General features: G+C 38.2%; 1 pseudogene; it reads right to left on the reverse strand.

Annotated features, from left to right (window-relative positions):
* Positions 1-20,807: 20,807 nt before the first annotated feature.
* LOC128102930 (cAMP-responsive element modulator-like) lies at positions 20,808-21,153 on the reverse strand (annotated as a pseudogene).
* Positions 21,154-22,557: the final 1,404 nt, after the last annotated feature.

A 22,557-nucleotide genomic window follows, 5' to 3' on the forward strand; every position in this document is an offset into this window, starting at 1 on the left:
CTCTTAACTGCAACCTCCTGCAAAATCAAGAGGCTAATCACATACTTCCAACATACAATGAAACAGAATACATATTACCATTCAAAGAGGGAAGAAAGGGAACATAGTGAGGAAATACTGGAAAATATTAGGACCAAAACCCACCAGGCCAGTTCCAAACTCTATATCGCCATGTCTATGTCAAAACACTCTTACATCAAAATCTCCAATTATACACAGGGAAATTTTTGGACAAAGGCTGAAAGCAACCACATTATTTACCAAAATATTACAAGGATAATCTCTAGGCCACTTACTCATATTCTTCTTCTATGAAACCTCTTGAGCCAGACTGTCATAATCTATATTGCTATCAGCACCATTATATTCCATGCTCCAAGTAGTATGCCCCACTTAAAAGTTTCAACTGTTTCCTTAACTCAAAATCCCAAAATCTACATTCTGTCAAAAAGCAGCATGGTCAGACCTGTTCCAGCAATATCAGGTTGCCTGATTTCAATTTCTGCCTTAATTAGCATTTTATTTCTGTGAAGAGACACCATTACAATGGAGACTCTTTTAAAAGAAAGCATTTAATAGTGGCTTTCTTACATTTTCAGAGGTTTCCTTCATTGTCATTATGGCAGGAAATGGCAGCATGCAGACAAACATAGTGCTGAATAAGTAGCTGGAAGCTCTGGGCCTGGCCTAGGCTCTTGAAACTCCAAAACCCATCCCTAGTGACGCACTTCCTCCAACAAGGCCACAACTATTCCAACAAGGCAACATCTCCTAATCTCTTTAAGAGATTTATTGATTTTCTCCATTTATTTTTTGGTTGTATGTTCCTCAATTTCTTTAAGGGACTTTTTTCATTCCCTCCCATAAAGAATATCAAGAAAACCAAGAAAAAAAAAACAGTTGATGTTAAACAAATAAAACAGTTCAAGATCTGAAAATGGAAATAGAAGCAGTAAAGAAAACACAAACTGAGGGAATTCTGGAAATGTAAAATCTAAGTAAGCAAACAGGAACTATAGATGCAAGCATCATCAACAGAACACAAGATATAAGGGAGAATCTCAGGCATTGAAGATATGATACAAGAAATAGATATTTTGGTCAAAGAATATGTTAAATATAAAAAGTTGCTGACACAAAACATCCAGGAAAACTGGGACACTATGAAAAGGCCAAACCTAAGAATAACAGGAAGAGAAGGAGAAGATTTCCAATTCAAAGGCCTAGAAAATACTTTCAGCAAAATCATAGGAAAAATTTTTCCTAACCTAAAAAGTACATGCATAAAAAGGGACAAGAAGATTACAGAATAACAAATAAATTAGACCATAAAAGACAGACCCCTTGCCACACAATAATCAAAACACTAAACAAACAATACAGAGAAAGAATATTAAAAGCTGCAAGAGATTAAGGCCAAATAACATAAAAAGCAGCTCTATTAGCTTTATACTTGACATTTCAGTGGAGAATCTAAAAGCCAGAGGGCCTGGACAGATGTGCTGCAGACTCTTAGAGGCTATAGATGCCAGGCTAGACTTCTATACCCAGCAAAACTTTCAATCAACATAGATGGAGAAAACAAGATATTTCATGATAAAGTCAAATAAAAACAATAAATATCCACAAATCCCATCCTACAAAAGGTACTTAAAAAATTTCAACACAAGAATGTTAACTACACCCACAAATACACAGGAAATAAATAATCTCAAAGCAGTATAACCCAAAAAAGGAAAGCACACACACACACACACACACACACACACACACACTACCATCAAAAACAAACAATAAAATAACAGGAATTTATCATCATTGGTTATTGATATCTTTCAATATCAATGAACTCAATTCCCCAATAAAAAGATACAGACTAACAGAATGGATATAAAAACAAGATCCATCTTTTTGCTGCACACAAGAAACACATGTCAACATCAAAGACAGACATTACCTCAGAATAAAGGATTGGAAAAAGATTTTCCAAGCAAATAGCTCCAAGAAGTGTTGTAGCTATTCTAATATCTAACAAAATAGACTTCAAACCAAAATTAATCAAAAGAGATGAGGAAGGACAGTTCACATTCATCAAAGGATAAATCCACTAATATGACATTGCAATTCTTAGCAGCTATCCCCCAAACACAAGGGCACCCATGTTTGGAAAAGAAACACAACTAAAAAGCTTAAACCACACACTGACCTTCACATATTGATAGTGCGAGACTTCAACATCCAACTTTCACCAATGGGCAGGTTATACAGACAAAAACTAAACAGAGAAATAATGGAGCTAACAGACATTATGACTCAAATGGACCTAATGGATATCTACAGAACATTTCACCCAAGCACAGAAGAATACACTTCCTTTTCATTACCTAATGGAACCCTTTCTAAAGGTGAACACATATTAGGTCAAGAATCAAGTCTTAAGAGATACAAGAAAATTGAAATAACTCCCTGCATCCTATCAGACTACAATGAATTAAAGCTGAATTTCAATAATAACAGAAACAACAGAAAGCCTACAATGTCTTGAAAAGTGAACAAATCTACTGAATCACCACTGGATCAAGGAAGAAATAAAGAAGGAAATTAAAGATTTACTAGAATTCAATGAAAAGGAGTGCACCGCAAGCCCAAACATATGGGACAAAAGGAAAGCAGTGTATGACAGTAAGATAGTTCATAGTACTAAGCACCTTCATAATTAATTTGGAGACATCTCATACTTACAACTTAGCAGCATACCTGAAGGCTCTATAACAAAAAGAACAAACACAGCCAAAAAGAGTAGACAGTAGAAAATAATCAAACTGGGGGCTGAAATCAACAAAATAGAAACAAAGAGAACAGTACAAAGAGTTAGTTCTTTGAGAAAATCAGCAACACAAACAAATCTTTATCCTAACTAACTAAAATGCACAGAGAGAATATCCAAATGAACAAAATCAGAAATAAAAAGGGGAATATAACAAAAGACTCTGAATAAATCCATAGAATCATTAAGTTGTACTTCAAAAATCTGTACTCCACAAAATTGGAAAATCTAAAAGAAATGAACAAATTTCTTGGTAGATAACACTTACCAAAGTTAAAGCCTGATTCAATAAACATTTAAAATAAACCTATAACCCCTAAAGAAATAAAAGCAGTCATTAAGCGTCAGCCAATTAAAAAAAAAAAAAAACCAGGGCCAGACGGTTTTAGCACAGAATTCTACCAGACTTTCAAAGAAGAGCTTATACTGCTACTCATCAAATTATTTCACAAAATAGAAACAGAAGGAACATTGCCAAATTCTAGGAGGCCACAGTCACCCTGATACCCAAACCACACAAAGACTCAATAAAGAAAGAGAATTACAGACAAACTTTCCTCGTGAAGTTTGATGCAAAAATATTCAATAAAATACTGGCAAACTGAATCCAAGAACACATCTAAATATCATCCACCATGATTAAGTAGTATTCATCTCAGTGATATAGGCATGGCACAATATACAAAAATCTGTCAATGTAATTCACCTTATAAACAAAAAGAAAGAAAATACACATGATAACTAATTAGATGAATAAAAACCTTTGACAAAATCAACACCCTTTATGATAAAATCTTGGAGAGATCATTAATAAAAGGAAAATACCTAAACAAAATAAGAGCAATTTGCCGCAAGTCAATAGCCATCATCTAATTAAATGGAGAGAAACATAAAGCAATTCTTGTAAAATCATAAACAAAACAAGGCTGCCCACTATTTCTATATCTATTTAGTATGGTATTTGAAGTTCTAACTAGATCAATAATATAATTAAAGGAGATCAAGGGGATACAAATTGGAAAGGAGAAGTCAAAGTATCACTTTTTGCAGACAATATGATAGAATGCATAAGCAACCCCAAAATTCTACCAGGGAACTCCTATAGCCAATAAGTACCTTTGGTGAACTGGTTGGACACAAGCATATCTCAAGAAATCAGTAACCATCATACATACAAATGATAAATAGCATGAGAAATAAATCAGGGAAACAACATCCTTCACAATAGCCACAAACAATATAAAATATCTTGGATTACTCTAACCAAGCAAGTGAAAGTCTTGTATGACAAGAACTTCAAGTCTTTGAACAAAGAAATTGGTGAAGATATCAGAAGATGGAAAGATCTCCCATGCCTATGGATTATAGGAATAAGATAGTAATAATGGTCAACTTACCAAAACCAAGCTACATTTTCAGTGCAACTCCATTAAAATCCCAACACAATTCTTTACGGACTTTGAAAGAACAATACTCCACTTCATATGGAAAAACCAAACAAACAAAAACCAGAATAACTAAAACAATCCTGTACAATAAAATAACTTCTGGAGATATCACTACTCCTGATTTTATTACTATTGCTCTACTACAGAGTATATAAGTGATAAAAGCTGCATGATATTGGCATAAAAACAGACAGTTGGATCAATGGAATAAAATTAAAGACACAGACATAAATCCACAAACCTATGAACACCTAATTTTTGACAAACAAGCAAAAATGATATAATGGGAAAAAAGGATGAATCTTCAACAAATGGTGCTGATCTAACTGATGTCAGCATATAGAAGAATGTAAATAAATCCATATCTATCACCCTGCACAAAACTCATGTCCAAGTGGATAAAAGACCTCAACATAAATCCAGATTCACTGAACCTGATAAAAGAGAAAGTGGGAAATAACCTTGAATGCATTGGTACAGAAGACAACTTCCTAAATGAAACACTAAGATCAAAAACTAATAAATGGAACCTCATGAAACTGAAAATCTTCTGTAAGGCAAAGGACACTGTCAATAGGACAAAACAGCAGCCTATAGAATGGGAAAAGATCTTTACCAGCCCCACATCTGACAGATATAAAGAACTTAAGAAACTAGACATCAAGAAACCAAATAATCCAGTTATAAAATGGTGAACAGATCTAAACACAGATTTCTCAATAGAAGAATCAGAAATGTCTAAGAAACTCTTAAAGAAATGTTTAACATCCTTAGCCATAAGGGAAATGCAAATCAAAACAACTTTTAGATTTCTTGTTACACCTGTCAAAATTACTAAGATCAAAAATGCAAGTGACAGCTCTTGTTGGAGAAGATTTGGAACAAGGGGAACACTCCTCCATTGCTGGTGGAGGTGCAAACTTGTACAGCCACTTTGGAAGTCAATATGGCAGTTTCTTGGAAAGTTGGGAATCTGTTGGAAGACTATTGGGGTCCAGCCCCTAATAGTCTCCTTTCCAGGGTCCGGGGAAGAATCTATCAACCAGCTGAGAATCTATCCTTTAAAGTCGGCGAATCAATCTACGCACGCAGAGTTCTTTGGTCCATTTGCTTTAATTCCTCCCACGTCCCTTGCTTTACAGTTATATATCCCCCCCAAATCACAATCCTCCCCTCCACCCAGGACACTCAGCCTGAACTTCCTCAGGCAGTGATTGTCTGCTATCAGGATCAAATGGAGGGGTGATAAGAATCACAAAGAGGGGCACTAGTTGTTAATTACCATTTGTGTCCCAAAGGGGAAGTGACTAATGAATTAACTAAAGGCTAAATATGGGTAATATCTAAGAAGAGGAATCTTATGTGCACAGCTATAATCTTAAATGTGTTTGGTAAAAGATGTTAAAAATCTGTAAGTTGCTAGGTCAATGGGAGAGAATAAAAGTGTCTTCTTTTTTCCTGTGGCTCCTATCTGTCCAGGCTGTCTGCCGTTTTTCTGCAGGGTGGGGGAAAGTGTGCTCATTCTCTAGGCAACCTGCTACAGGTAGATGCCTCTGGTGATAGTTAAAGGGAGATCTGGAACTGGAGGTAAAATTTGGGAAAGGAGGAAGTTAAGCTTAATTGGCACATCTGCCAGGCCTTCTCAAACAGGTAGCCTGGATTAAGTCTGTTCTTAGAGAGTACAGAGGTATCTCTGATAAGGTACTTTCCTCCATCCGGTGATGGACCTGGCCGGATGCTACCAATAAGGATAATTACAGGGAGGCTTGAACTGGGAGTTCTGGCTGAGCATAGGTGTTAGCACAGAAGGTTATCCAAATATTCCTAGAAGTGGTTAGGTAAGGAGTTAGAGGTCTATAAAGTTAGTAAGGCTGTAAGAAAGGAGGGTCTGAGCTGAATTGTGTAAAGCTATTACTTAATGTCTACCTGACCTAGGCGGTGTCTCCTTGTGGAATTTACCTTAAGTCAGGAGACTTGTATGTGGGCTGTTATCACTGTTAGTCCTCGGAAATTGGGTGACCACCTGGGCGGTGTCTCCTTGTGGAATTTACCTTAAGTCAGGAGACTCGCCTGTGGGTGGTTATCACTGTTAGTCCTCGGAAGTTGGGTGACCACCTGGGCGGTGTCTCCTTGTGGAATTTACCTTAAGTCAGGAGACTCGCCTGTGGGTGGTTATCACTGTTAGTCCTCGGAAGTTGGGTGGCCACCTGGGTGGTGTCTCCTTTAGTCCTTGAAAATGGCTAGGGGAGATATCTGATTCCAGAGAAAGCCGTTCCTGAGGCTGTTCTCCAAATGCCTGGAATGTGTATGTCTAGAGAGTGATCAGTTCACACTGTTAGTCCTTCTTAGGGAAAAGTCAATTGGGAAAACTATGAAGGCACACATCATTTTCATAACAGAATACAGCTGATATATAACAAGCCAAGTAACACCAAAAACTCCTTGGGATTTGGCTTCCTCTGGAGGAATTCCCTGACCCCTCCAGGTAGTGACTTTGCCATAACCAGCTGAGTTCTTATGATATATTCCTGCGGCCCACAGCAGGAATCAATGTACATCAAGAGTAAGCTACACCACTCTTGGGCATATACCCAAAGGATGCTCAGTCATACCACAAGGACAGTTGCTTGACTATGTTCCTAGAAGCTTCATTTGTAATAGCCAGAACCTGGAAACAACCTAGATGTCCCTCAATTAAAGAATGGATGAAGAAAACATAGTTCATTTATACAATGGACTATTACTCAGCTCTTTACAAAATGACATCATGAAATTTGGAGGCAAAAACTAGCAGAAACACATCAACTGTGAACCAATCAATAGCTGAGGAGCCCCCATGGAACTGGACCAGGTCCTCTGGATAAATGAGACAGTTGATTAGCTTGAACTATTTAGGAGGCCCCCAGGCAGTGGGACCAGGACCTGTCCTTGGTGCATGAGCTGGCTTTTTGGAACCTAGGGCCTATGCTGAGACACTTTGCTCAGCCTTGGTGCAGGGAGGAGAGGACTGGATCTGCTTCAACTGAATCTACCAGGTTGGGCTGACTCCTCAGGGGAGTTCTTGCTTGGAGGAGGTGGCAATGGGGGGTGGATTGGGGGCGAAGGCTGGGGGATGAGAGGAGGGAGGACAGGGGAATCCGTGGCTGGTATGTAAAATTAAATTAATTATAAAATAAAAATATTTTTAAAAAAGAAATTTGCAGGCAAATGAATTAATTTTGTATTCACCTACTTTGCTGAAAGTGTTTATCAACTATAGACGTTTCTTGGTGGATTTTTTCAGGTAAATTGTATATGCTTTCATATCATTTACAAATAAAGACACTCCTTTTTTCTAAAAAGATTTCTTCCTTTCTAATTTGTATCCTCTACATCTCCTTCAGTTGTCTTATTGCTCTAGTTAAGACTTAAAGTACTGTACTGAATAGGTATGGGGAGAGTGGACAACTCTGTGTTGTTTCTCATTTTACTAGAATTGCTTTGAGTTGCTCTTCATTTAAATTGATGTTGGCTATAGGCTTTCTATACATTGACTTCATTCTCTCTAGGACTTTTATCATGAAGAGCTGTAACATTTTCTGAAAGTCCTTTTCTATATCTAATGAAATGATTATGTAGTTTTTCCTTTCAGTTTATTTATATCTCGGATTACATTTTGCAATTTACATATGCTACAAAATCCCTGTGTCTTTGTAATGAAGTCAACTTTATTATGGTGTGTGATCTTTTTAATGTATTAATGTATTTTATTTGCAAATATTTTATTGAATATTTTTGCATCTATATTCATAAGGGAAATTGGCCTGTGGTTCTCTTTGTTCAATTTTTATGTGGTTTGGGTATCAGGGTAACCTTGGCCATGTAAATTGAATCAGGCAGTGTTCTTTCTGTTTTTATTTTGTAGAATAATTTAATGGTTATTGGCATTCCCTCTTCTTTATAAGTCTAGTACCATTCTATCCTAAAACCATCTGGCCATGGGTTTTATGGGTTTTCTTTGGTGGGGGTGGGAGACTTTTAGTGACTGCTTTTGTTTCACTAGAGGTTATAGGCCTGTTTAAATTGTTTATCTGATCTTGATTTAAATTTTGTATGTGGTACCTATCAAGGTAGTTATCCATTTCTTTTATATTTTCAGTTTGGTGGGGTTTAGATTTTTAAAGTATGCTCTTATGATTCTCTGGATTTAATCTGTGTTTGCCATTATGTCCTCCCTTTCATTTCTGATTTTTGCTTATTTGTATATTCTTTCCCCACCTTTTAGTTAATTTGGATAAAGGTTTGTCAGTCTCATTGTTTTACTCAAAGAGCCAACTCTTTGTTTCATTGATTATTTGTATTGTTCTTTTTTTTAAATTTTTTTTAATAATGTGTATTGTTCTTTTTATTTCTATTTTATTGATTTCAGCCCTCAATTAGATTATTTCTTGAAGTCTACTCCTCTAGGGTGTTCTCTGACCCCAGATAAGTTTATTAGGGTGCACAATATTTTGGGGCACACAATACCACCACACATATGTAGTTTGGAAATTTATCTATTGTATCTGCACCATGAATGCTAGGCTATAACTACGAGCCCATCACAGTACATGAGAGGTGAGATAGACATTTCAGTCTCCCAAAGTACCTACAACACGAGTGCTGGGAAACAATTGTCAGTTTCTCTGAGTTACTTGTTAATCACTCAGAAAACTCAAAATGAACTCTGGGATATAGGTGTGAGACTCCCACAGTACGTGAAAAATGAGTCCTGGGTTACAGTTAAGGGTCCATCTATGAATGATATCCAGCACATGCACCATGAAATCTGGATTATTGGCATGAGCTACCCACAGTATATGTAACTTGAATTTTTTGTTAATTTTCACACAGTACTTTCATAGTGACAACTTGGTTACAGCCATGGGCCCACTATAGTACATTCAACTTGAGTGTTGGATTAGTGGTTTGAGCCTCACACAATAAATCACCATGAGCACTGCAATACAGCTATCAGGCTCCCATAGTAAACACACAATTAGTGCTGGGTCACAGCATGGGACCACCACAGTACATGCACAATGAATGCTGAGTTAAAGCATGATCCTACCACAGTAATGCATCATTAATCGTTAGAAACATGTGTCAGCCTCCCATAATACATATACATTGAGCTGGCTTATAATCATGAGCCCACCACAGTGTATGCACCATGAAGGTTTGCTTATAGGCATGAGCCTCTTGCCATACATGCACGATGAGTGTTAGGTTACTGGTTTGAGTTTCACACATTACATTAACACTGGGTGCTGGGTTATAAGCCTGAGTCTCCCATAGCACATGCATCATGAATGCTGAGGAGTGGTTTCAGTCTTCCACATTATATTCACAATGAGTGCTGGGTTATAAGCAAGAGCCTCCTAGTAATGTGTTAGGATCATGGTTGTATCCAGTGCTCATGGTGCATGTACTGCTGGAGGCTCTTACTTAAAACCAAGAATTCATTGTTCATGTATTGTTGGGGGGCTTAGAGGTTGTAAAACAGCACTGATTGTTAATGTACTGTGGAAGACTTACATGTGTCTCAAAGTACTCAGGTACATGTATTATGGGAGGATAATGCCTAAAATCCAACAATAATTGTGAATGTACTGTGTGAGACTGAAGCACTGATGCTTTGTGTATGGTGGGAGACTCACATCACTAACCTATCACTCATAGGGCATATACTGTGAGAAGTTCATGTCTATATTTCATGACTCATTGTGAATGTACTGCCCAAGACTCAAACCAGTAATCCAGCACTCATGATGCATACACTATGGGAGGCTGACATATGTATAGCAGTACGCTTGGTAAATATACTGTGTGACTGACACCTGTATAACAACATGGTGAAAAGTTGACATTTATGTCTCAGAGATCCTATATTAGTAATTTAACAGAACACCTGAATTCTCTAGAACAAAAAAGAAGGTGACTCACACTTTTAATCCCAGGAAGTGATGGCAGAAAGCAGAAAGGTATATAAGGTGTGAGGACCAGGAGCTAGGCTGGTTAAGCTTTTAGGCTTTTGAGCAGCAGTTCAGCTGAGAGCTATTTGGATGAGGACTCAGAAGCTTCCAGTCTGAGGAAACAGGATCAGCTGAGGAACTGGCAAGGTGAGGAAGCTGTGGCTTGTTCTGCTTCTCTGATCTTCCAGCATTCACCCCAATACCTGGCTCTGGGTTTGATCTTTTTAATAAGAACTTTTTAAGATTCTTGCTACACATATGTACATTGCTCCATTACATACAAAGTGATATCAGTATCAAATAAGACAATTCAAAATTTGATCTCCTTGTACTCATTTGTTTTGTCATGATGGATACATTTCCTTTACTCAGACTTATCAAACTATGTTTGATAATCTATCTTCCAGAAAGTACCTACTAGGTTCCCAATACCACTAATACAAGGACAGAATCCACTATAAAATTAGAAGCATACAAATTACAATGGGAGATTTATACTATGATATTTACATAAGGTATTTTATTATGCAAAACAGAGGAATAGAAATTGAATACTAGTACATAAGGACATAAATATGCAAAAGAGGGAGTGGCAGAGCAACCTCATTTTATAATACACTTATACTTACATGAAGAAAAAAAAGGAAGAAACTAGACTGCATGATCACTTTGTGGAAAAGAGGTATATCTCTTTATTTAAGGTAATTGTTATATTAAAATATAGTAAAAGGACTCCCATTTGCTCTAACGCGATCTCCACACAGCTTAACTCCAGAAATGTGGCTCAGGCATTGTTTCTGTGTGCTAAGCTCTTCTGACCCCTTATTTACCCCTGCACATTTTCCACACTCACAGACCTACAACTAGTCAAGCAGCTCATGAACCAGCTGTCTATGACTTTTTCTGACTATACAGTTTCTGCAGTGGACCAGGGTAAAACCTCACATCAGACAAACAACAGGAGAAAGAACTTCTTTAAAAACCACATTACTTGTCATGGAGGGAGAGACATTGGTTAACCAAGGATTTTGTAGGTCTGAGCTGTAAAGGGGTCTGCAAGATCTTATAGAAGTTTATTGCCCCTCCTTAGTTCCACATCTAATGAGGAGACCTCTATGGCTACAAGTTCTTTAGTGAGGTGGGATATTTTACTATCCTGTCTGTGTCTCCTTGCCTGAATGAACCATTTTCAGGTTAACAGCTTTGGTTCCATTTGTACTATGCGGAGAACTTTGCCAGTTATTCTGACCCAAGTTAACAGTGGTATGTAGCACTTGGTACAATGCTTGCTGTTTTGTCCTTTAGCATCAGGTTGAGATTACACACACACACACACACACACACACACACACACACACACACACACACAGATTAATTTTTGTAGCTGGAGTTTTCCTGCCTGGCCCACAGTCAGGACAAATCTCTGTCACCCGCCAGTCCCACAGCCACTCAGACCCGACCAAGTAAACACAGAGACTTATACTGGGTACAAACTGTATGGCCATGGCAGGCTTCTTGCTAACTGTTCTTACAGCTTAAATTAATCCATTTCCATTAATCTATACCTTGCCACATGGCTCGTGGCTTACCGGTATCTTCACATTCTGTTTCTCATCGTGGCGGCTGGCAGCGTCTCTCTGACTCAGCCTTCCACTTCCCAGCTTTATTCTCCTCCTTGTCCCGCCTACACTTCCTGCCTAGCCAATGGCCAATCAGTGTTTTAATTATTGACTAATCAGCAACACATTTGACATACAGAACATCCCACAGCAAATTTTCTTTTTTATTTTATTTTTTAATCTTTTTTTTAAGATTTATTTATTTATTATGTATACAGTGTTCTGTCTGCATGTATCCCTGCAGGCCAGAAGAGGGCACCAGATTTCCTTACAGATGATTGTGAGCCACCATGTGGTTGCTGGGAATTGAACTCAGGTACTTTGGAAGAGCAGTCAGTGCTCTTAACCTCTGAGCCATCTCTCCAGCCCTCTTCTTTATTCTATTTTATATTATTTAAAAAATAATTTTAAATTTGATCACATTCTTCCCTTCCCCCAACCAAAAGCCTAGGGACTATTGGGAAATGAAATAATGCTGGTCTAATATATATATATATATATATATATATATATATATATAAATAAAATGACTCATGATGGTATTTTGATATACTTGTAGATCAGTGCCTTGTTCAGCCATCATCAGAGAAGCTTCTTCCTGCAGCAGATGGGAACAAGTACAGAGACCCACAGCTAGACACTGCACAGAGAGTGAGAGACTTTGGAACATTCAACCCTAAAGGAGATGTCTCCATGATATCCCTGCCCTCAGGGTTCAGAAAAGGAAGCAGAAGTAGAAAAGGAAGTGGAAAATAGTGTAAGAGCCTGAGTTGATGGAAGCTACCAAGAAAATAAGGCCCTACAAACCAACAAGAGCAAAGCTCTTATGAACTCACAGAGATTGAAGTAGCATGGGTGGAGCCTGCTTTGGTCTGCACCAAGTCTTCAGAGTATATATTATGGGCTCCAGTTTAATGTTTTTATGAGATTGCTGAGTGTATGATCGAGTGGGTCTCTGATTCTTATGTCTTCTCCTGGACTCTTCTCCTACTGTTGGTTTGTCTTGTCCAAATTTGATGTGATTATTTTTGTTTTATCTTATCATATTTTATTTTGTTATATTTTAAAAATAAATGAATGATTGATTTAATGAATAAAAACCTAGACACTGCAATAAAGGTTAACAACTGAACTGTCATGTATACCTCCTGGGGGAGGGATAGTCAGTTTTCTCCTATAGAGTGACAATGGAGATCCATCAGGACAGGCCTCCTTTTCAGGGGTAATTGATCAATATATAATGGAGTCCACATTTTGTGTATGTGTGCTTTTATTTGGTTACTGTTTTGTGGTGTTTTTGTTTGTTTATTTGTTTTTTTCTTTTTCTTTTTGGGTCTGGTTCTATTTTATTGGTTTGGGAGTTTTTGTTGTTTTAATAGATTTTTTTTTAAAGAACTTAAAGTTGGGTGGGTAAGGACAGAGAGAATCTGGAAGGACTTGGGGAAAGGGATAGAATATATTTAAACTTAAAAATTGTTTTAAATAACAAAAACTATAATAAAAAGAAAAAAACAAAAAATACATATTTGTAAAAGTGTAAATTAAATTGTATTCTTAAAGATCAGAAAGAATTAGTCAAAACATGATATGGCTTTTTCCAATCTACTTAATGTTCATTATCAGTATGTTTGATAAAGCTTTATTGTTGGCTTTTTAAGATAGGGTTTCTCTCTGTTGCCCTGGTTGTCCTGAAACTTGCTCTGTACACCAGACTGGCCTTGAACTCACAGAGTTCTGCCTTCCTCTGCCTCTTGAGTGGTAGGATTCAAGGTATGGCTTTTCCATTTATTTTAAGCTTCATAGATATACATATATTTGTACATACGTATGTACATTTTATACATACACACACACACACACACACACACATATATATAAATTCATATGTAAATGGGCTTAATGGTAGTTACTCTATACAGAAGCTAATGCTTCTCCAAGAAGCTATTGGTTGCCTAATTAAAAAATAATACAAATAAAAATATATTAAAAATAAAACCCTGTGCCCATGTGTGGAATACTTTCTCTTGAGTTACTGGTCATAGGTGTCCTGGAGATCCCCCAAACAGTATAGGTTATTCCCATTGTACTCTGTTGCCCACAAGAACTTGACAGTTAGGCTTTATTGTTCAAGACAATCCCCTCTCCCCCATTCATCAAAGAACATGAAGAAATCAAAGAGGTACTGACCAGGAAGTTTTCTTCCTGGTTGCTCATTTTTGTAGCAATGGAAGGTGCTATGTGAGCTCCAAGGAGTGGGGAGTCATCAACATTATTACCCAGCTCTGAACACTGTGTCTACAATAATGACCAAAGTGATTTTACGCCCATGGGTGCAATAGTGACATGAATGCTATGGGTGCAGCCAACTGCTTTCAGCTTGGATTTGAGACTCACTCCAGAGAAGGAAACAGGATTATAGTATAAACCTGGCTAAGAGCATATGGTTGGGGAATTTACATGGCCTATGGGGTGCTGTGGGGTGGTCTTTCTGTACACTGTGGATATGTGTTGCCTGTGGTGATATTTTATTTGTATGTTAATAAAGTGTGCCTGGAGATCAGAGGAATAGATAACCAGCCATAAACAAAAGTCAGGTGGTGGTAGCACATGCCCTTAATCATGGTCACATGGCAGGCAGAATCTCTGTGTGTTCAAGGACACAGCCAAGTGTGGTGACACACACCTTTAATCCCAGTACCAACCATAGAGACCTGGAGGTCTGGACAGACAGGCAGTGACGAGGAAGTGAGGTGGCTGGGCTAAGAGTCAATTAGAAGGCAGAATAGCAAGGCAATAAAGGACAGGTTATACAGGAAGAAGCTCGTTCTCTTGGGAAGCTAATGGCGGTGTGGTGAGTTAAGGTTAGTTGGTGACTATTCCTATTTCTCTGATCTCTATGGCTTTCACCCCTGTATTTGGCTCTGTGTTTCTTATTTAATAAGACTGTTTAGAAATTTGTCTACAGTTGCCACCATTGGTTAATAAAGAAGCTGCTATGGCCTATGGCAAGGCCAAATAGAGCCAGATGGGAAATTCAACAGAGAGAAAAGGAAGAAAAGGTGGAGTCAGAAAAGACACTGAGCACTGTCAGGGGAGCAAGATATAATGAAACACTGGTAACGCCATAAAGTCACATGGCAAAACATAGAAATGGGTTGAATTAAATTGTAAGAGCTAGTTAATGATAAGTCTGAGCCTAGTCCAAGCAGTTTGTAATTAATATAAGCTTCTGTGTATTTACTCAGGACTGAGCAGTTGCGGGACACAGGAAAACTTCTACCTAGAATGGGGGGTGGATTACTAATATTATTCTGCTCAGACTAAAAAGATACAACTGCCCCTTTCATTTTCTAAGAAATTGGACCATAGTTCTTAACAGAATGCATCTCCCCTGCCTCTGATATGAGCCATTACTATTGATCACACACAAACCTGTGTATACATATTTGACTCAATCATATATGTACCTACAATATTTCTAGGGTTGAACAGTCTCTTCACACTTGGAGAGAATTTTGTTCCAGAGATTAGATAGATAAAAAGCCCGAGACTTTCTTCCAATCACACAAATGCCTCATTGTCATTCTTCTCTTGTGGTAAGTCTCCACAAAAGCACCAGTGAGGAAGCTAACAAGTGCAGAAGAGGAAGCCTCTGACATTTTGAAAAATTCTGTCTTATGTACTTGTAGACTGCCGGATCATAGAACTTTGAAAGCCTCCAGGCTTTCATTTTCTCTTTTTCTTGAAGAAACCCTGAGGATGATCCTGTCCTTTTTTTCTGTCTACATGAATTTCCAATGCTAAGATTGGGTGATTCTAGTCTGGAGAGATGGCTCAGCAGTTAAAGAACATTGGCAGCTCTTCCAGAGGACCTGAGTTCAATTCCCAGCAACCACATGGTGGCTCACAGTCATCTATAATGGGATCTGATGGTCTCTTCTGGCATGGAGATGTACATGTAAATAGAGCACCATATACATAAAATAAATAAATAAATGTAAAAAAAAAGATTGGATGATTCTTTGACCAATCTGAATTTCAGTATTTCTGGATTTCACTAGGTCTCTAAAGGATGAATGGTAGATGTTGCATGGATGTGCTTTCCACATCACCGATGTTTCCCTGCAGCTATGGAGCAATTATTTTGTTTATATGATACTTAGCTGCTTCTACAAATTCCACTAAAAATTACTGCTACCCTTTGAAACCACAATCTTTACAAAATCCATTGGTACCATCTGAAGTATATGCAAAAAAACATGTATATCTTCTCACAGTTTTCTTTATAGACATTTACTGAAGCCTTGTGACACTAGCCTGACCTTGCATGTGTAACTGTTCTTTTCACTGGGAACCTATGAAAAGAGAAAGAGAAAATGAAACCTACTCATTAACTTAATACTGTGTCGTGACAGGTTCTACACATAAAACACCACTCCTTTGAGCAACACACATTGGACATCTGCCTTTTGTCAATCACTTTACTAGGCATTGGAAAATAAAGACATGGAAGATTATTGTGTTGGATATTGCTTTTACTTAGCTTCAGTGAAGATCAAATATAGGTGCATGTGTGAAATTCTCTGTGGAATATAAAATGTACATTAGTATTTGTGTGTTAAAAAGTTTTCTTCACAGATGCAGAGACCCACAGCCAAACATTAGGCCAAGCTGAGGAAACCCTGCTGAAGAGAGGGAGGAAGGATTGTAGAAGTCAGGGGGGTTCAAAGATATCACAAGAAAACCCATGGAATCATTTAAGCTGGGCTGATAGGAGGTCACAGAGACTGAATTGACAACCAGGGAGCCTGCATGGAACTGACCTAGGCCATCTGCTTATATGTGACAGTCCTGTAGCTTGGTCTTCTTGTGGTACTCTTAACAGTGAGAGTAGGGTCTCTCTGTGCCTTTAACTCCTTTTTGGCTTTTGTGACCCTATTCCTCATACTGGGTTGCCTTGCCCAGTCTTAATACAAGAGCAGGTGCTTAGTCTTCTGCAACTTGATATGTCATGTTTGGTTTGATATCCATGGGAGACCTGCCCTTTTCTGAATAGAAATAGAGAAGGGGTAGATTGGAGGGGTGCAAAAAGGATAGGCAGAGGAGAGACTGGGACCAGAGGATGGAGGGGAAACTGTAGTCAGGATGTAAAACATAGATTTAAAATAAAAAACTTTCCTTCATTTACGTTCATAAACCAGTGTCTTACTCTGCTATCATCAGAGAAGCTTCCTCTTGCAATAGATGGTAACAAAACCAGAGATCCACAACTGAAAAATGTGCAGAAACAGAGAAACCTTGGAATACTCAGTCCTTAATGGGAACCGTGTGGAAGATGAGATAGAAATTTTGTTAGAGCCAATAGAGATGGAGGACAACAAGGAAACACTGCCTTTCAGGTACAGTAGGACTGAGAGACACATGAATTCACAGAGACTACAGCAGCACACACAGGGCCTGCAATGGGCCTAAGCCAGGTGAGGTCCCAGCCCCCAGAACACAAGTTGATACAATCTACCATCTCTAAACCAGAAGCTGTCTTTAACTGATAACCCCTCACAAAGGAAAACTAGAGGTCCCAGCCCCCAGAGCACAAGTGGATACAAACTACTATCTCTAAACCAGAAGCTGTCTTTAACTGATAACCACTCACAAAGGAAAACTTAGTTTCTACAACAGAGTATCACTAAGTATCTCTCTTAAGTAGAGCCAGCAATAGACAGACAGCACAAAATGAACTCAATGGCACTTCTGGAGGTTCCTTGTCTCATAATGATTTGTCTGGGAATTATTTTTCTTCTTCTCTTTTTCTTTTCCTTGCAGATCTTTTACATATGTATTATGTTTTTTTGAATCTTCACTTTTTATTTGGACACAGTAATTAACATTATACACATCCCCAAGTACCCAAGCATTTGTTTTCCCATGTCTTCCTTTCTTCCTGTTTACTTTCTAGGTCTCACGGTTCATTATTTTTGGTTATCAAATGTCCTCGACTTGGGAAAATCATTAGTACTCTTGTTAGAACAAAAAGCACAGAAGTAACAGTCCCAGGAAAGGCGCAAAGCTACACAGAGAAACCCTGTCTCGAAAAACCAAAAAAAAAAAAAATGCATGACTTAAATGCCTATGTATCTGTTTATTAGAGCTTCCAGTGTATAAAGTTCAAATAAAATAATCTATTTAATTGTGATGGTTTAATAGTTAAATCATTTCTTATTCTTTTAGAAAAACTGCATCACTAAAAACTGACATGTGGAACAATGAAATCGTATTGAAGACCCTGACATTAACCCCCACACACACCTATCAACACCTGACTTTTGACACAGAAGCCAAAACTGTACAATGGAAAAAAGAAAGCATCTTCAACAAAAGGTGCTGACATAACTGGATGTCAACACATAGAAGATCAAAAATAGATCCATATCTATTGCCATACACAAAACTCAAGTCCAAGTGGATCAAAGGCCTCAACATAAAACCAGTTACACTGAACCTGATAGAAGAGAAAGTAGGAAGTAATCTTGAGTGCATTGGCACAGGAGACTACTTTCTAAATATAACACCAGTAGCACAGACACTGAGAGCAAGAATTAATAAATGGGACCTCCTGAAACTGAGAAGCTTCTGTAAGGCAAAGGATATGGTAAATAAGACAAAATGACAACCTACAGAAAAGGAAAAGATCTTTACGAACCTCTGACAGAGGGCTGATCTTAAAAATATATAAAGAATTTAAGAAACTAGACATCAAAATACTGAACAATCCGATTTAAAAATGGGCTACAGAGCTAAACAGAGAATTCTCAACAGAAGAATCCCAAATGGCTAAAAGACATTTAAGAAATTGCTCAATATCCTTAGTTATCAAGGGAATGCAAATCAAAACAACTCTGTGACACCATCTTACACCTGTCAGAATGGCTAAGATCAAAAACACCGATGACAGCTTATGTTAGGGATGGTGTGAAGAAAGGGGGACACTACTACACTGCTGGTGGGAATGCAAACTTGTGCAGCCACTTTGGAAATCAGTATGGTGGTTTCTCAGAACATTGGTAATCAATCTTCCTCACAGATCCAGCTATACCACTCTTGAGCATATAACCAAGGAATGCTCAATCATACCACACAAAGAAACATGCTCAAGTATGTTCATAGCAGCATCATTTGTAATAGCCAGAACCTGGAAACAACCTAGATGCCCCTGAAATGAAGAATGGATAAAGAAAATGTGGCACATATACACAATGGGGTGCTACTCAGCAACAAAAAACAATGACATCATGAAATTTGCAGGCAAATGGATGGAACTAGAAAATATCATCCTGAGCAAGGTAACTCAGACTCAGAAGGACAAACATGGTGTATGTACTTACTCATAAATGAATACTAGATGTAAAGCAAAGGACAACCAGACTACAACCCCCAGCTCCAGAGAAGCTAGCTAACAAGGAGGACCCAAAGATGGATTAATGGATCACCCTGGGAAGGGGAAATAGATGAGATCTCCATGAGTAAACTGGGCATGGGGCGGGGGGCAATGGAGGTTGGGGGGTGGGGAATGAGAACATAAGGGAATGGGCTGGTTGAGCTGGAACAGGGATGGAGTGGGAGAGCAATGAAAGAGATACCATGATAGAGGGAAATATCATGGGGAGAAAACAGGTGCTAGGGAGGTCCCCAAGAATCCACAAGTATTCCCCCAGATTAGACTACTAGCAATAGTGGAGAGGATGCCTGAACTGGCTTACCTCAGTAATATGATTGGTGAATTCCCTAACTGTTATCATAAAGCCTTTCTCCATTAACTGATGGAAGCAGATGCAGAGATCCACAGCCAAACACCAGGCCAAGCTCCAGGAGTCTAATCGAAGAGAGAGAAGAGGTATTATATGAGCAAGGGGTATCAAGATCATGATGGGGAAACCTACAGAGACAACCAAACAAAACTAGTGGGAACTCATGAAACTTAGACCAACACCTGTGGAGCCTCCACAGCACTGGACTAGGATCTCTGCATAAGCGAGACAATTGTGTAGCTTGATCTGCCTAAGGGGCCCCTGGCAGTAGGATCAGGATCCGTCCCTGGTGGATGATCTGGCTTTTTGGAGCCCACTAACTATGGCGGAACACTTCAAACAGCCTTGAGGAGAAGGAGCTTGGGTCTGCCTCTACTGAATGTACTAGGCTCTGCTGACTCCCGATGGGAGGTCTTACCTTCTTGTAGGAGGGAGTGGGGGGTGGGTTGGAGGATAAAACTGGAGGGGTGGGAGGAGGGAAAAGGGGAGTCTGTGATTGGTATGTAAAATGAATAAAAAATTTCTTAATAAAAAATTTTAAAAACTGCATCATAAATTAACAGTAATGAAAGCAATATTACATTTAAAACAACTTACATATATATTACCCTTTTTATTATGTTTAATTAATTGTTGGCAACAAAAGCCAGCCACAGTGAAATACAGACATTTATATCATAAAAACAACAAAAACAGGAACATTTATAACTTTTTTTTTTTTTTTTTTTGGTTTTTCGAGACAGGGTTTCTCTGTGTAGCTTTGCGCCTTTCCTGGAACTCACTTGGTAGCCCAGGCTGGCCTCGAACTCACAGAGATCCGCCTGGCTCTGCCTCCCAAGTGCTGGGATTAAAGGCGTGCGCCACCACCGCCCGGCATAACTTTTACTTGAAATGAATATAAACCATCCCTTTACTTTTTAACCACTTACCTTTCATATTTAGCAATAAAGGCTTTTACTTTTCAGCTACCAGTACACATCTTACTGCTTTAGCATGTAATTTTTATTCTATGATACTTAGTTGTTAACAATGCACAGTTGTTAATTAAGCATTCAGATGCCCAAGCCCATGCTGATTTACCCTAACTAGGGAAGATTTAAAGCTTAGCACTGTGTCTATGGAATCCTAGTACACATACTGTATTGCCCATGCTAGTCTAATACACACTAGTTGGTACTGCCATGGTAGCAATGTTAGTTGTGTTCCTTCTTCTTCTGATTTTCTTTCTTCAGCCTTGGGAAGACCAGGCACATCAGATGAAAGTCCATTCAGTATTTTTCTGTATGAGGGTCTTCATGAAAGAATTTCTCTGTGTTTATGAGAATTGATTACTTCTTATTCTGCAGAATCATCTGTCTCTGCAGTTATTGCTACCTGAGTTAGAGTAGGAACAGAAATTTGGCCAGTCTGCATATGAGAATGTGTCACACTTCGACCCTGCTGTGATTCGACTGTTTCCATGGTTTTACATTTGTCCTCATATACTTTTCCTACTACATTTGCTCATTATTATTACATCTATAATCAATGCTTTGCTCCTTCCCTGTTTTCTTCTTTATCCCACCATGAAGAGTTTACCTAGTGAACTTCGTCACTGATTATGGATGAGAGGAGGAGGGGACACAGAGTCTGATGGCTTCCCCAGCAACCTGAGAGCTGCACCTAGTAGTTGCACCCGTATCAGCTCTGATGCTGCTGTAGCAGCCTCTCTGCCAACACAAACAGCATAATATGCTTTCTGATGTTGTGTTTTTATGAGATATCCATAAGTATCTCTACATTTACATCTTGGGTTCTTTATTTCTGTTAGTTTCATCTTACGGGATTTTGTTGGGTTTTATTTTTATCCTTTTTTTTAGTTTTTTAGATGAATGTTGTATTCAAATGAGAGGAAAAAAGAAATGATGGGAATTCATGTGCCTTAGGAGTTGGGGAGGATCTAAAAGGAAATGGTAGGGGGAAATCATAATCAGAATATATTGAATATATATAGATAAATATAAATATATAAATTTTAATAAAAGTATCCTTAAATTTTCTTTTCCTTGAGAAAACACTACTGTAATTATTTAATTGAGAAATAAAATTGAGTTTAAAGATGATAATACTTTCTTTCCAGAAGTAAAATTATTGATCACAGAGATTTAATGAACAAATTGAGATAGAAGAGATTTAGTAGCTTCATTTCTCTACCAGCCCCTTGAACACTGGACATGAGAAACAGGAGAATCAGTCTGAGGGCTAACTCCTGAGGCATTCACTCACATGTTCAATTAGAAACCTCATTTTCTGGACTATGGGAGCAATGAAAGCATCATTCAGCCTTTCCTTCTGAAGAAATTTCCTGAAACCAGAACTACAGGACACACTACACACAGAGCTCAGGATCTGAGGAGACTAGCATATATATTTGGAAGAAGAATTTTCAACACTGTTTTCAATGCAAGTTAGTCACTGAAAAATGCATTTTCTATACCCATGAGTCTATCACATGGTCATTTTCCATGGAGTACATTATCTAGTTACATATATAAAGGTTATGAAAAATAATCATAATACATTGTTTACTAAATACAAAATCATTAGGAAAATTGGAGCTGAAAATGAATGTTTGAAAGCAACATATTTTACTTTACAAAGCTTCAGGGGACACACAGTGTGCCACAAGACTTTGGTTGCTTATGTCTAGTGTAAATCATTACATAAGTGTAATCATTACCTAAGGGTACAACTGACTGGGATATATACTGTAGGCCACTCTAGCATGTCTTCAGGTAAATGCAGTTGTTCACTGTATTTACCTAAGGGTACAACTGACTGGGATATATACTGTAGGCCACTCTAGCATGTCTTCAGGTAAATACA

The sequence above is a fragment of the Peromyscus californicus genome, unplaced genomic scaffold, assembly GCF_007827085.1.
Source record: "Peromyscus californicus insignis strain IS unplaced genomic scaffold, ASM782708v3 Scaffold_8__1_contigs__length_139910024, whole genome shotgun sequence".
Classification (NCBI taxonomy): Eukaryota; Metazoa; Chordata; class Mammalia; order Rodentia; family Cricetidae; genus Peromyscus; species Peromyscus californicus.